The sequence below is a fragment of the Cyprinodon variegatus genome, unplaced genomic scaffold (genome assembly GCF_000732505.1).
Source record: "Cyprinodon variegatus isolate N-32 unplaced genomic scaffold, C_variegatus-1.0 Scaffold443, whole genome shotgun sequence".
In the NCBI taxonomy this organism is placed as follows: domain Eukaryota; kingdom Metazoa; phylum Chordata; class Actinopteri; order Cyprinodontiformes; family Cyprinodontidae; genus Cyprinodon; species Cyprinodon variegatus.
In genome coordinates, this window is record NW_015150896.1 from 565,982 (window position 1) to 578,390 (window position 12,409).

Consider the following 12,409-nt stretch of genomic DNA (forward strand, 5'->3'; position numbering starts at 1 on the left):
TTCTATCAGTGCCACCGAAGAAGGTCTCGCGAGTTCTCTAATCGGCTCCCCCTACCGCTTTGGCAGGAAACTGCTGTGCGTCCCTAGTAATTCCAGACAGACGTTGCAGAAGCAAACCAGCAAAACTGGTTGGCGACCAGACGCAAGCTACATTTGATGTGTGTGGTTGCAGAAGTATAATGCACCCTTTAGGAAGCTAGCTTTCAAGGTGATGAAAAACTCAAACCCTTGATGCTTGTTCTTATTGCAAAGGAAAATCCCAATTGCGATGTCGGTTGAAAGAAATCGCAATTTTTTATCATTGGTAAAATCCTACAGCACTAATTCCAATTAATATTTTCTACAGGAAATTGTTCAGGGGTATTTCTTAAGAATTAAAAACGGTTCCCTCGTTTCACGAGTCCGTTCCATCGCTGACGTTCAGATGTTCAGGTCAGGATTTCACTGCTTCAGATTGGTGTGTTGTTTAATCTAGTGGGCTAAGATTTTCTTGGCACCCTTTGTACCCCTTATCTCTACTTATAGCCACTTCCAGCAGGATAATAATCCATGTTGGAGAGATTAAATCCCCCTAAAACTGGTTTCCTCCACATGATAATGAGCCCTCTGCTCTAATGGCCTCCACAGCTCCCAGATCACAATAAAAAAGGTGCTCAATTCATTGTTTCAAAGAATTGAGTAAGAAGAAATATCTAATATACATTGACATTCTATGACCATCTAATGAGCCACTTTTGTCTTTTGCTGAGTTTTAAATACATAATCATGGACATCATTTGTTAGTAATACCTACATTATGTGTTATCTATAAGGTAATGCAATACTGACCTTGGATAAAAGAAACAAACCTTTAAATGTCCATGCTTTAAATGGAACTGATCTTTGGGAGCGATTTGTTTGTATTGACCTGATGGAGAGGTCAGCTGCACTTGACCAGGAACAGAAGCAACGCTTCGATCAATACTAATGTGCCTTCCTGGCGCAGGTCGGCTTTGAGGCATCCATCGGCAGAATGGATGGTTGTTTACCTCCGCGCTCTTACAAGAAGGCTGAGGTCGACCGCTGAGGGTTTTTTTTTTTTTTATTGACATTTAAACGCAGCACCGTCTTGGATGTTGATGGATCCATTTCAACTTTTCCAAACCAGCCTACAACCACTGTAACGCACTCGGGCCATGCATTTGGCTCTACCCTCGTCCCCCTACACAGTCCTGCCTTTATTTCCTGCTGTGACATCATCACCGCCCCTGCTGACTCAGAGTTCCCTTCTTCCCGCTTCCTGCTCCAGACAGGAAATGAGCAGGGCAGGACATTTGGAGCGAGGGAAACGTGGGCGGACAAAGACACACCTGTGTTCACCACACTAGACTCCGTGTTCCCTCACACTGTTGTCGAAGTGGGACACGGAGCTTATTTATAGGCAGATGTGTGTTTTTTGTGTTTGGTTGGGTTGACTTTACTTTAATTTAAAAAGATCTTATTTTAATATATTTCTAACCTTTTAACCCACTGAAATAAAACCAAAGTAATGCTTTTTAAACCCTCCTGAGCCTTGCTGGTAAGCTGATCTGGTTGTGCCGCAGACCTGTCTTTGTTTTCAGCATGCAGCAGCTGCCAACCCGGCCCCCTTTTTGCTGCTGTGACTGAGGCGACTGTGCTCCCTGCAGCTGCGCAGACCCATGTGTCACTGCCACACCTGTTCAATAGGCTTGTGTTGACAGAGCGATATCACACGTCGACTGTCTGCAAATTACAAGAGCGACACGGCACAGCCTGACCTATAATCTAACCGGGCAATTATGTTTGTTTTTCTCTTTTTTTAAAGACAGCACTCTCCCCGTTGTTACTAGTGGTGTGTTTGCTGTGAAAACACTCTTTTGCCTCCACAACAGTTGGTGGGAAGAAAAGCAAGAGAAGCAGCTGAGGGGATAGCTTTTGCTGTAGTTAGCCTTAGCATCATCTCACTTCCACACATACTGCACAATATTAGTGCTTATACTCCAAGGCAACCTCTGTATGCAAGCTAAAACTATAATATTTTTCCCCTTGTTAGGGTTGGATTAAGAATTTCACTTTAATAAAAGTGAGATTGAGCTTTTTTAGCAATATTTTAAATAAATCAGGCTTTAAAAATACACATATAGCGGAGGAAGTGTGATGCTGCGGGCCTTTTTTCACTCAATAATTTTTAAATGCTTGTTAGAGTGCTGAGATGGTGGTTTCAACATGCTCACATGTAATCAACTTGTAAATTTTTTGCTACAACAAGCTCCTAACATATGAGTCTGCACTGTAGGGTGCTGAGGTGTTTAAACCTGCAGACTTGTGAGTCACAATCGATGCACACCTAACAGTTTTGACAAGGCTCTGACTCATGTCAGGGTTACTGGATAACGTGCATCATCTGTTTTAGTTTTCTTCCCTGTCTGTGTGATTTCTTTTCAATGTAGACGTAAAGCAGGAGAGTTTATATTAAAGGCTATAGGCTGCTTGATTGGTTTCAAAGCTTAGCAGAAAGAGTCATTTTGTCTGAGCTTAGCTGATTCTCCAGCTCAAGCACCCTTCAGTGTTAATCCACTGCTTTCTTTTGCCGAAGAACTCGCTTCGCTCTGATCCAGCTGCGATGTTCTTGAGCACAAGAAGAAAACTAAAACTAATAGAGCAGCTGTAATCTGTGATGTTTGTCTGGAAGGCCTTTAGTGAGGTGTGGTTAGACTCAAACAGAAACCAACTCATGAGTAATTCTGTTTTTTTCCTTCTTTTCCTAGGGGATAAAAGCCCGGCCGCAGAGTGGAGTGCTGGTTTGACCTTTACCCTTAGTAGGAAGAAAGGAAAAGCCACTTCAGAGGTAAGAGTTCCTGTAAATTATAGTTGGTAAATGCTGACATTGCTGTTTCGCTTGTCTAAAAAGGACAAGCTTTGGTGAAGTAGCAAGCGCTGGGTTCCTACAGAGTTTGGAAAACTACGGATTTTTGATTTCAGTCATTTCATTTAAGTATGTATGGATATAGGAAGTAGTGTCCCGCTTCTTTTCTTTATTTCCTCTTTCCCTTCCCTACTTCCTTAGATCACTGTTTGTTGTTATTCCTTATTACTTCTTTTTATCCCTTTAGATTTTACCCCTCATCGGTGTTCTTCCTTCCTTCCTGCTTTCCTTTTTGTTGTCCTGCCTCCCTTTCTTTGCCTATCTATAAATTCTTATGTCCTCGCTCCTCAACAACCTAGCTTGTTTTCCACAGTCCTTCCTTCCTTCCGTCGGTCCTTCCTTCCTTCCTTCCTACCTTCCTTCCTTCATTCCGTCAGTCTTTCCTTCCTTTCTTCCATCGGTCCTTCCTTCCTTCCGTCGGTCCTTTCTTCCATCGGTCCTTCCTTCCTTCCTTCCTTCCTTCCTTCCTTCCTTCCTTCCTTCCTTCCTTCCTTCCTTCCTTCCGTCGGTCTTTTATTCCTTCTTTCCTTCCTTCCGCCGGTCTTTCCTTCCTTCCGCCGGTCTTTCCTTCCTTCCGTCGGTCCTTCATTCCTTCCTTCGGTCCTTCCTTCCTTCCACCGGTCCTTCTTTCTGCCCTTCCTTCCTTCCCCTCCTTCCTTCCTTCCTTCCTTCCTTCCTTCCTTCCTTGTCTCTCTTTTGATTTTCTTCCCTTTTTGGGTCATTTTGTCCCTCTGTCTTTTCCTGTGTCCTACATCATTAATTTCTTGTGTCATGCTTCCTTCCATCCATCCTTTCTCTTAATTGAACTCCCTCCCTAGCTTTGATTCTCCTACCTTTATTCCTTAATTTTATGCCCTCCCTTCTTTGGACATGTCTTTGTCTCCATCCACTCTTTCTTCCCTTTCTTACTGTCCTGTTATTTTTTTCCGAGTTCCACATTCAAAATAGCATCATCTGAGCCTGAAAACATTGTTTAGTACGTACATGATGAATGTGGAGGAATCCTGTAAGTCCCTTTGAAGTAAAACTCCGGAAAACCCATGCCTCCTTACACCGGGTGTCACTCAGATACCCGTTAAGCTTTATTTAAACCAGCCTCCTCAGTCATCTAACTGAATTACATTTTTATCTCAGTGGTTTTACCAGTTTACAATAGAGATTCATTTAGTTTGTTGGTTGCTGTGAGTTCAGATTTTTAGGACCGTAGCGATTTACGCCCGAAAAATTCCCTGAGAAGGTTGGTGTAAATCAAAGCCAAATGAAAGAGTCCTCCTCACTGAAGGAGATCATTCTTGACTTAAGTGGAAACATGTGAGGCTGAATGGAGGCCATGGTTTTCAGAAATATGCTCTCTTTATACCATTTATATGTTTCCCTGTTGATCTAATCCTTTACTTGAAGACTAAGGAGATATGAAGGAGGTTTAATCAACAAATGACAGAGAAAACTAAAGGTGTGCTCTACTTTTTTAGAGCCTATGGTTTATAAAGCTTAACATTTTAAAGGTGTTGTAATGGTTGCAGAAAGACCAATCTGATCAGACACCTTACTTGAAATGTGGCACAGGGCAGTCTGACTTTTAATCTGAAATATATATTTTTATAATCTTGCAGGCATACATTACAAAACTAAAGTTAAATGTTGCTTATTTTCAACATTGTAATATATGGTATTGTTTTACCACAATTAGATTTGTTATTTCATCGCTATCCATCTTTCACCTAGCCATTGGAAACAAATGTAGTTCAATCCAACTGCAGGAGATGGAGAGATCAGAATTTTATCTTGCTAGTGTCTTGCCCTTATGGGAAATGCTGTCTTCCCAAAAAAGCAAAACAATATAGCTTTTGTTCACTGGGGGGAGTCAAAAATGACTAAAACTGTAATGTGACTGTAAATGTAATGTGACAAAATTGAGTGCTTCTACGTTTGAAAATCATTTTTTCTAAACTGTGATTATATTGAAAAATCAATGAATTACCCAGCCCTAGTTTTGAGATATTGAATAATATTCACAAACCCATGTTTGTGAATAAATTGCCATTGTTTTGTTATTTTGTAAACATAGTTTACCTGCTGCTTGTTAAATGCCTACCTTCAGGTTGAACTTTCATCTTATTTATTTAGTTACTGCTGTTGAAAGTTCAGTTCAGTTCATTTCAGTTGCTTTTATTTGTCCCAGTATGGGCAATTTTTTTGCAGTAGTAGTACACCTTTCACACATATTTTCTAATTTCACAAATCACAGATAAAAAATAAAAGAAGAAACACAAGAAACACATAAAATATTTTTAAAAGTTACGTATGCTGGCATAAAATTGGTTCGGTCCAACTTTCTTTCTCAAGTGTAACTGCATGAAAAAACTTTATGTCCCCAAATAGACGACTGTTGTGATATTTTGGAGTCCAGTCTGTTTTGTTTTGGTGCAACTTTTTAACTTGTTTTACAGGATTTGGCTTTGTGCAATAAGTTCTGGACTGAAATCTTAAAGGTATAGTGGAGGATGTTCTTTTTCCGGGTGGATCATCAAAATAAGTGGTCCCCCAAATTGTCAATCATTCTGGGGATATGTTTACTTAAGGCTGTCCTACTTGCTTATCCCCAATTTCACTTACCACTGTCATAACTAGTGGAAAAAATTGCAAATCTTCTTTTGGAAAGTAAGTTTGTATGAGTGATGCAAACAGCAACTTTCAAACAGAGCGTGCACGAGGAGAAATGGGCTTGTGCAGGCTCTTGCACACGTTTCATAAGCGTTCCGTCTCAAGAGTGGGTACAGGGTTGTGCATGTGCATTTTTTTAAATTAAAGTAGAGGGGGTGGGTCTCTCCTCCACTATAGCTTTAAGTTAGATATGTAACTCAAGTTGTCCATTCAAGGGAGCGTTTTAACTGCAGGTCTCTCATTCGGTGGACATACAAGAGTTACACCAGTCTTAGTGTGAAGCGACTCTGTCCACCGATTATTTATTGTTAAGTGTTAAGCCAGTAGCCCTGTCCTATCAGAACCGTACCGTTATTCTATTTACATACTTCAGAGGTAGAGCCACACAGTGGGCCACAAACATGTCTGTCAGACTTGGTTAAAAGCCACCTCAAGTTCTCTTGCACAGCATTTGTTTTGTGTCTCATAATCCAAGGCCAACTGTGTACGAGGCGTGTCACTGACAGCTGCTTGGTGTCACTGGGGCCAAGTTGAGCTCTAAAGGCAATGCAATCTTATCCTGGCTCCAATGTCAAAGCCGCTTCTTTGACTTAGACCTACCTTACTAACCCTTCGTTCAGCAAACACTCACTTTTCTGCAGCTTTTTGGTTCTACCCAAATATGTGTGGAGGACTCATCCTAGACAGATCCCAATGTGAACAGTTCTGCTGTCTTAAGGAAAAGGGTGAAAGGCTGATTTCAAGTCTGCTGCTGAACTTGACAACTTTAGATATTACAGCAGCCTGAAAAAGCCCACCTGTAGTATCTGGAATATAGAGGGGTGTAGTCATCTCGCGCTCTCCTGCAGAACCTTAACCCCACAGCCATCCCATAGCCTGGGCTGCAACCTCATGGTGATCGGGACAGAAATTGCAGAGAAGCTACTTTCTTCCATAGCATGCCAATGGGTGATGGAGTAATCTTCATCTTTACTTTATACACCATCAGCCTGGAAGAGGGGTTTTTGTGTGTGTATGAGTATATAGAGAGGCTTTTATTGCCTGACGCTTGATTTCTCTGTCTGGCTTTAGTGTAAATGGTCTACTGCAGGGGGTTGGGATTGATTAGACCAGGGGTCACTAATAGGCGGAGTCCGGTCCGGGTCTGGAGCAAAATTATGTCTCATGTGGACCTGAAATGAATACCAAAACATAAACTACAACCTAAAATCTTATTGAGAACTTTCTGGTTTACCGGCGCAGCTTTTAGAGTCCTTACGGTAGTAGTCATGCATCCAAGGAAACCTACAGACCAATTGCATATGCGAGTTTGGTTATACCACGTGATACCAACAAGCCGAGCGAGAACAGAGAAAACATTACCGAGACGAAGTAGAGAGAAACGGGCAGAGAAGAAGGGAAAATATACATGACAGATAAAAATGATGGAGGCAACAGAGAAGGAGGGGAGAAACGTACACAACTAGAAAAGGGACAAATGGCATTTCTGTTTATTCTTCCGACTGGCAGCAAAAAACCACTATGTCCAGTTTGCTCAGAAACTGTGGCACTTACTAAAAGTGGAAATGTTAAACGTCACTATGAGACTAAACATGAGTACCTCCACACATGCATGAGAATGGCTCATACTCCATTTAAACCCAGGTTTAAAATTCTGGCAGGGCAAACAAGAGCTCACGTCTCTTCACTGAAAGCAAAAGAAAAAAAAACGATTGTTCAAAAAGTTCAGTTATTAGATGTGTTCAGAATTTAAATTGTACAATAGTTTAAAGACCGTTCAGATGGAAAATCCAGCTTTCCTCCAATATTTTTTTAAAGTCAGACACTTCAGAGCATGCGCAATTTTAATGTTACGCTTAGTTTTCTTTCGTATATGACATCCTACTTTTACTCAGTAAATAAGACATGGATGTTCAGCTCCTTGTTTCATGACAATAAATATTGTCAAAAAATACTTGAAAAGATTAAATTTGAATAAAGGCATGCAGATGTTGATACAACTACATTTATATATATATATATATATATATATACACATGCATACATATTTATGTAAAAAAAACATTAAATAGTTGAACTTATGGACCTTGGCATTGTGAAATATTGTCGGAATGGACCTCTTGAAGTTTTAATTGAATATCCCTGGTCTACAGGTACGTCTACTGGTACAGCCATGCTTGTTTTCCTTCAGCATGCTGCTTCTGGGTGACTTTATACACCTCACTATAATTCTTTGGCTGGAAACGTATCTGTATCCATGGCTAATGCATCTATTGGCTTCTTGAAAGATGTATTTTTGTTAGTTTGTGAATTCAAAGATCTTGAAACAATTTATCATGCTTTCAAGGTAAGTGGGCATCCGTTTAGGGAACAAAATACTTTCTCTAAACTCTCAAGCAGATTTATTCTCATTGTTCGATCTTTTTGTACATAAATAGCGCCGAAAACGTAGACGCCTTCTGGTTTTCCAGGAAGTAAGGAGACGGCTGGTGTGTCAGAAGGACTTTTACCCAGTTTGTGGCTATGTGCTGGAGATTCATACCATTTGTGTGTCAGTGTTACACAAAGACCCTTAATAACACTTCTACCCAGCTGTCCGTATCATTCAGCACACCAGTCGACACAGGCGTACAGATCACATGCAGCTGATCACAGTTATCATGGCAATGGTTTTATTTAGGCACAGGCTCTTTTAGGACGCCACCCTTGAACCAGTCGCTCTTGCTGGATCTGGGATGTAACCATTGAAGGCCTTTGGGGGATGTGGTATGCGATTTTGTGTCTCTGGCAAAACAAGGAATGCCGGAGGACGCATGGCTGGAAATGAGTCCAACACATTTTCCGGGTCTGCCTGATGAGACGGATAAAAACAAACAGCAGCTGTGAGGGGAGGGGGGGGTAAAAACAAGCAGAGAAAGAGGGAGATATGTTAGTAAGTAAACACGGGAAGACGTTACCAGCTGCAACAGTGTTTGTCTTTAGACAAACTTCATTGTGTTCTGCTGTAACACATTTTCTGCAGTAGAGACAAATGCAATTTTCCTCAATCCTGAGCTTTGCTTGTTTTGATCCACCAACACCTATTCTAATGAATCCATAACTTGCCTATGAAACTAATCTTCTCCTTTCAGAATAAACTGAAATAATAACTTCACAAACTATCTTTCTAATTTTGAGACAAATAGGATCCTTACACCTAAATAATAGATGGCTTATTTTGCAAAATAATAAAAAAAATTATATATTTTTCTAGCCTATGTGTTTTACAGCACCTATAATGTAGCCATAAGCAACCTAGTTGTTGAACGCCAGTAAGTAATGCCCACAGACAGAACTAGGGCTTGTGCATTTCCAGCACTGTTGGTGTGGCTAAGAACCTCACATTGGCATTTTCTCTAATATATTAAATATAATCCTGCATAAATTTGTGAATTTATTGTTTAAACAGCAGTTTCCTCCTGCTTTTTTTTTTTGCATTTGCTGAGAAATACTGAATTAAATATGAAGGTTCAAAAAGCTTCCAATGGAATAATTTAGTCTGTTATGCAATTTTTCTAAATAAAATCATTTATGCAGAGTCAGTGTTATGCATTTGAAGAATGCGTTGATATAATCAACATTGATGGGAATAATTCCCAATGCTGGTGCAGTTTATTTAATCCCTAATCTGATCCAACATTTAAGCTTGACTAACTAATCTCCAGCTCTGTGTTGTCAGCCTCTGCTGCGGGCTGCAGTGCTGCATCGTGTTTAAAAGTTGATGTAGGTGTGTGAACACATTGCAGCAGACCACCTGAGCCCCTCGGTGTGGGTTGGTGTGTGTCTGTGTGTAGAGAGTGTCCACTCTGGGTGGAACCTGATCTCTTTTGGGAAAAGACAACAATATCGATTTCACATTAGGGCTCATGCCCTGCAGGGAAGCTGACGCATCCTCAGCTATGTTTGTGCATAAGACGGCTTCTACTGAGCACAGATCACCTTTTGTTTTATTGTTTTTGTGATATTTCCATAGAGGAAATATTGAACCCAAAAAGCTGATTGTTCTGTTTGCATATAGAGGAGCTAGAGAACGGAGTCGATATGACAGCAGCTTCATAGTTAAGCCAAGTGATAAGGATCTTGTGTTGAACTGGGCAGAGATCCATGTGTGTGCACGCGTGTTGCCATGACGACGGCCACTAGATTTTTCTGTATTTTTTTGTCTCACAGTGATGGAGGTGAGCTTGCTGTGTCCTCATGTCTCCCATCCACCAAGTGTGACCATGCACTTCCACTATTCCCCCTCCTCTCAGGAATCAGTCTCTGCTGTTCTCCCTCTCCATCTGTCAGTTTCTACCATCCTCCCCATCCTTCGCCTCGCCCCTCTTGCTCCTCCTTCCTAATTGGCTCTATAAGCCGTCCCAGATCGCTGTGTCATGCCACGCTCGAGTGATCCTGAATCTCTTTGTGCATCCATATGTGTGTGTCTGATTGGTAATAGTCCGCTTGCTGGCTGTTGCTTGGCTTTGACTGATGCGGCTCCCTCCCTATGTTATCATTTCCATCCATTTTTTTCTCTACCGTGCCAAACCAGCTCATCTGTCCTCACAGCAGTCCCTCCTTTAAATGCAATCTGTTTTTACTGCTATAGTCCTTATATGGCGAAACAGAATGAACAAAAAGAGAGATTAATGTTCAATATTTACTACATTTTAGAGAGAATGGCAAAAAAGGACTGATTGGACATTATGGCACAGATACCCAAAGCAGAAAGCTCTTAAATGATGCTTCTTTGAGCTGCATTACGCCTCAAAGTCAAACATTTTTACGCCCCATCAGAGGCCGCTTATTTAGAAGTAATAAAAAGCTGAGAAAGAATAAATGACAGTAGATATGAGCGGGTGACAGTCATCTGCTACAAACACCAGCCTGGAAGTAATTAGAGGTTCTCTTCCATTTGCTGAGAGATTGAATCTGTTTTATGTCTTGGTGGCAATGAGATCACGCATTTCAGACCGGGAGGCTTTGTTCTTTGACGAAGGCCTCCTTTTGACAGCCTCAGCACACGCAATATCACAAGACGGACTTTACAGGCTTTTACACCTCTTCATTGTGATGCAGAGTGTCATTTATGATATCTTGTCTTGGGATTTCAGTGTCTCTTTAATGGCTGCACTTTATGGGCCATGCAGGCTATTTTGACACCCAGACGCATGGAATGGATAAGTCATGAGTCATAAGATGTCTGGCAGGAAGCGCATTTCATACTAGATGATGTGCAGACATGAGGAGGAGATTGAGGACATATATAGATGTAGACAGACAGAGATGGGTTGAAGAGTTATGTTTTTTATTGTATGCATTGGTGCATAAAACATCCTTTGGCAGAGTTGACTTTGTAAGAGATGAACAGGTGCATTTGGTTAAAATAATATATCTTTCAGTATTTTAGCCCCTCCAAAAAAACTGCTGATTAAAAGTAGGGCTGAAAGATTTTTACCAAAAATCAAAATTGCGATTATTTTCTACCAATATTGCGATTTTCTTTTGTAGTAGGCACAAACATGTCGATGTTTTATTGCAGAGTTTCAGTTTTTTTGAGACATTGAAAGCCTGCTTGTCCAGAGTCTAGTGTCGTTGCATAAAAAAGTTCTTACTTCTATTATAATGCAATAATGTAAGTGCGAACTACAACACTTTCTTCCCTTCTGTGCGCCGGTATACTCACTTTAAATCGTATTACTGCGACCTCAAGGACTGGAAGGAGAAATTTGGTGTCCTGCTCTTAATTGTTTTGTGACAAAAATGGCATTTTTCTAAATTGCGATTATATTGCAAATGCAATTAATTGCCCAGCCCCTAATGAAAAGCATGTTTTCCATATTTTATTTTATTTGATATGTTGTTTTAGTTCATTTCTTGCTTTAAATGTGTTATATTGTGTTATATTTATCATTTTTATCATGTAGATTGAAAAAGAAAAACATCATGTATCAGCCGATCGGTAGTTCCAACAGAGAACTTTTGCCGCTAGTGTTTTACCGTGAAAAAAAAAAAAAAAGCTTTGATAACTTTAGCTGCTGTTTGTTTGATCTATACCAATTTCTCTCCAAAGATCACAAAAAAATGATTTCCGCTCTAACTTTACTTCCTAATATCTCTGTAACACAAACCATTTCCTCCTGTACCTCCATCTCCATGTCCTGTTGGCATGGCGGTTATAATCCTCAGATTTAAAAGCCTCTCCTGGTGAAAATCCTGCATCTGCTGCCAGACTTTAAGAGCTTTAAACGTTTATATCCCGCTAAACTCTAAAGGAATCCCAGTCTGTGTTTACAGCCAAGTACCGCTGGAGTTATTCAAGCTGTCTTAGAGTTCAATGGGTTTCTGTAATTGACCTCTCGTTCCCCACTCCCTTATTTTCCATCCAGCTACCCTTTAATTTTGGCTCACATGGGTTATTATGTAATGTGTTGAGGACTGTCAGTGTGGAGGTGATGAGTATTTTTATTCATGCATTTTTTTAGGGGGGAAAATTTTAAATAGTCGTCAGAACAAGATTGAATATGTTTTTAAGTCACGTTGACAGCCCATAGCTTAGCGGGTATTTAATTTAGAAGAACTGGATGGAAACATCGGCTCAGGCAGTAGCGTCTGGCTTCAACATAGTTCACTTTGGTACGTCTACATTTCCCATCCCAGGCCTCGTACTTCCTGTCTGACTAAAATATGAAAAGATTTATTTGTAACCCGTGTTTTATGAGCTTTGTATCGTTGAATTTTAACTGGAAACACTGGCGCTGAATCAGCCAACGTAGCACTTCCTGCTCCTCTCTTCCC

At 40.6% G+C, this 12,409-nt stretch overlaps 1 protein-coding gene across 1 annotated transcript in view; it reads left to right on the forward strand.

Moving 5' to 3' along the window:
- LOC107093735 (ras-associated and pleckstrin homology domains-containing protein 1-like) overlaps positions 1–12,409 on the forward strand; it is a 57,126-nt gene that overhangs the window by 13,205 nt on the left and 31,512 nt on the right. Inside the window, exon 2 of the mRNA XM_015388963.1 lies at positions 2,769–2,848. The gene's annotated coding sequence lies outside the window, so the exon portion shown is untranslated. The remainder of the gene's footprint in view (positions 1–2,768; positions 2,849–12,409) is intronic.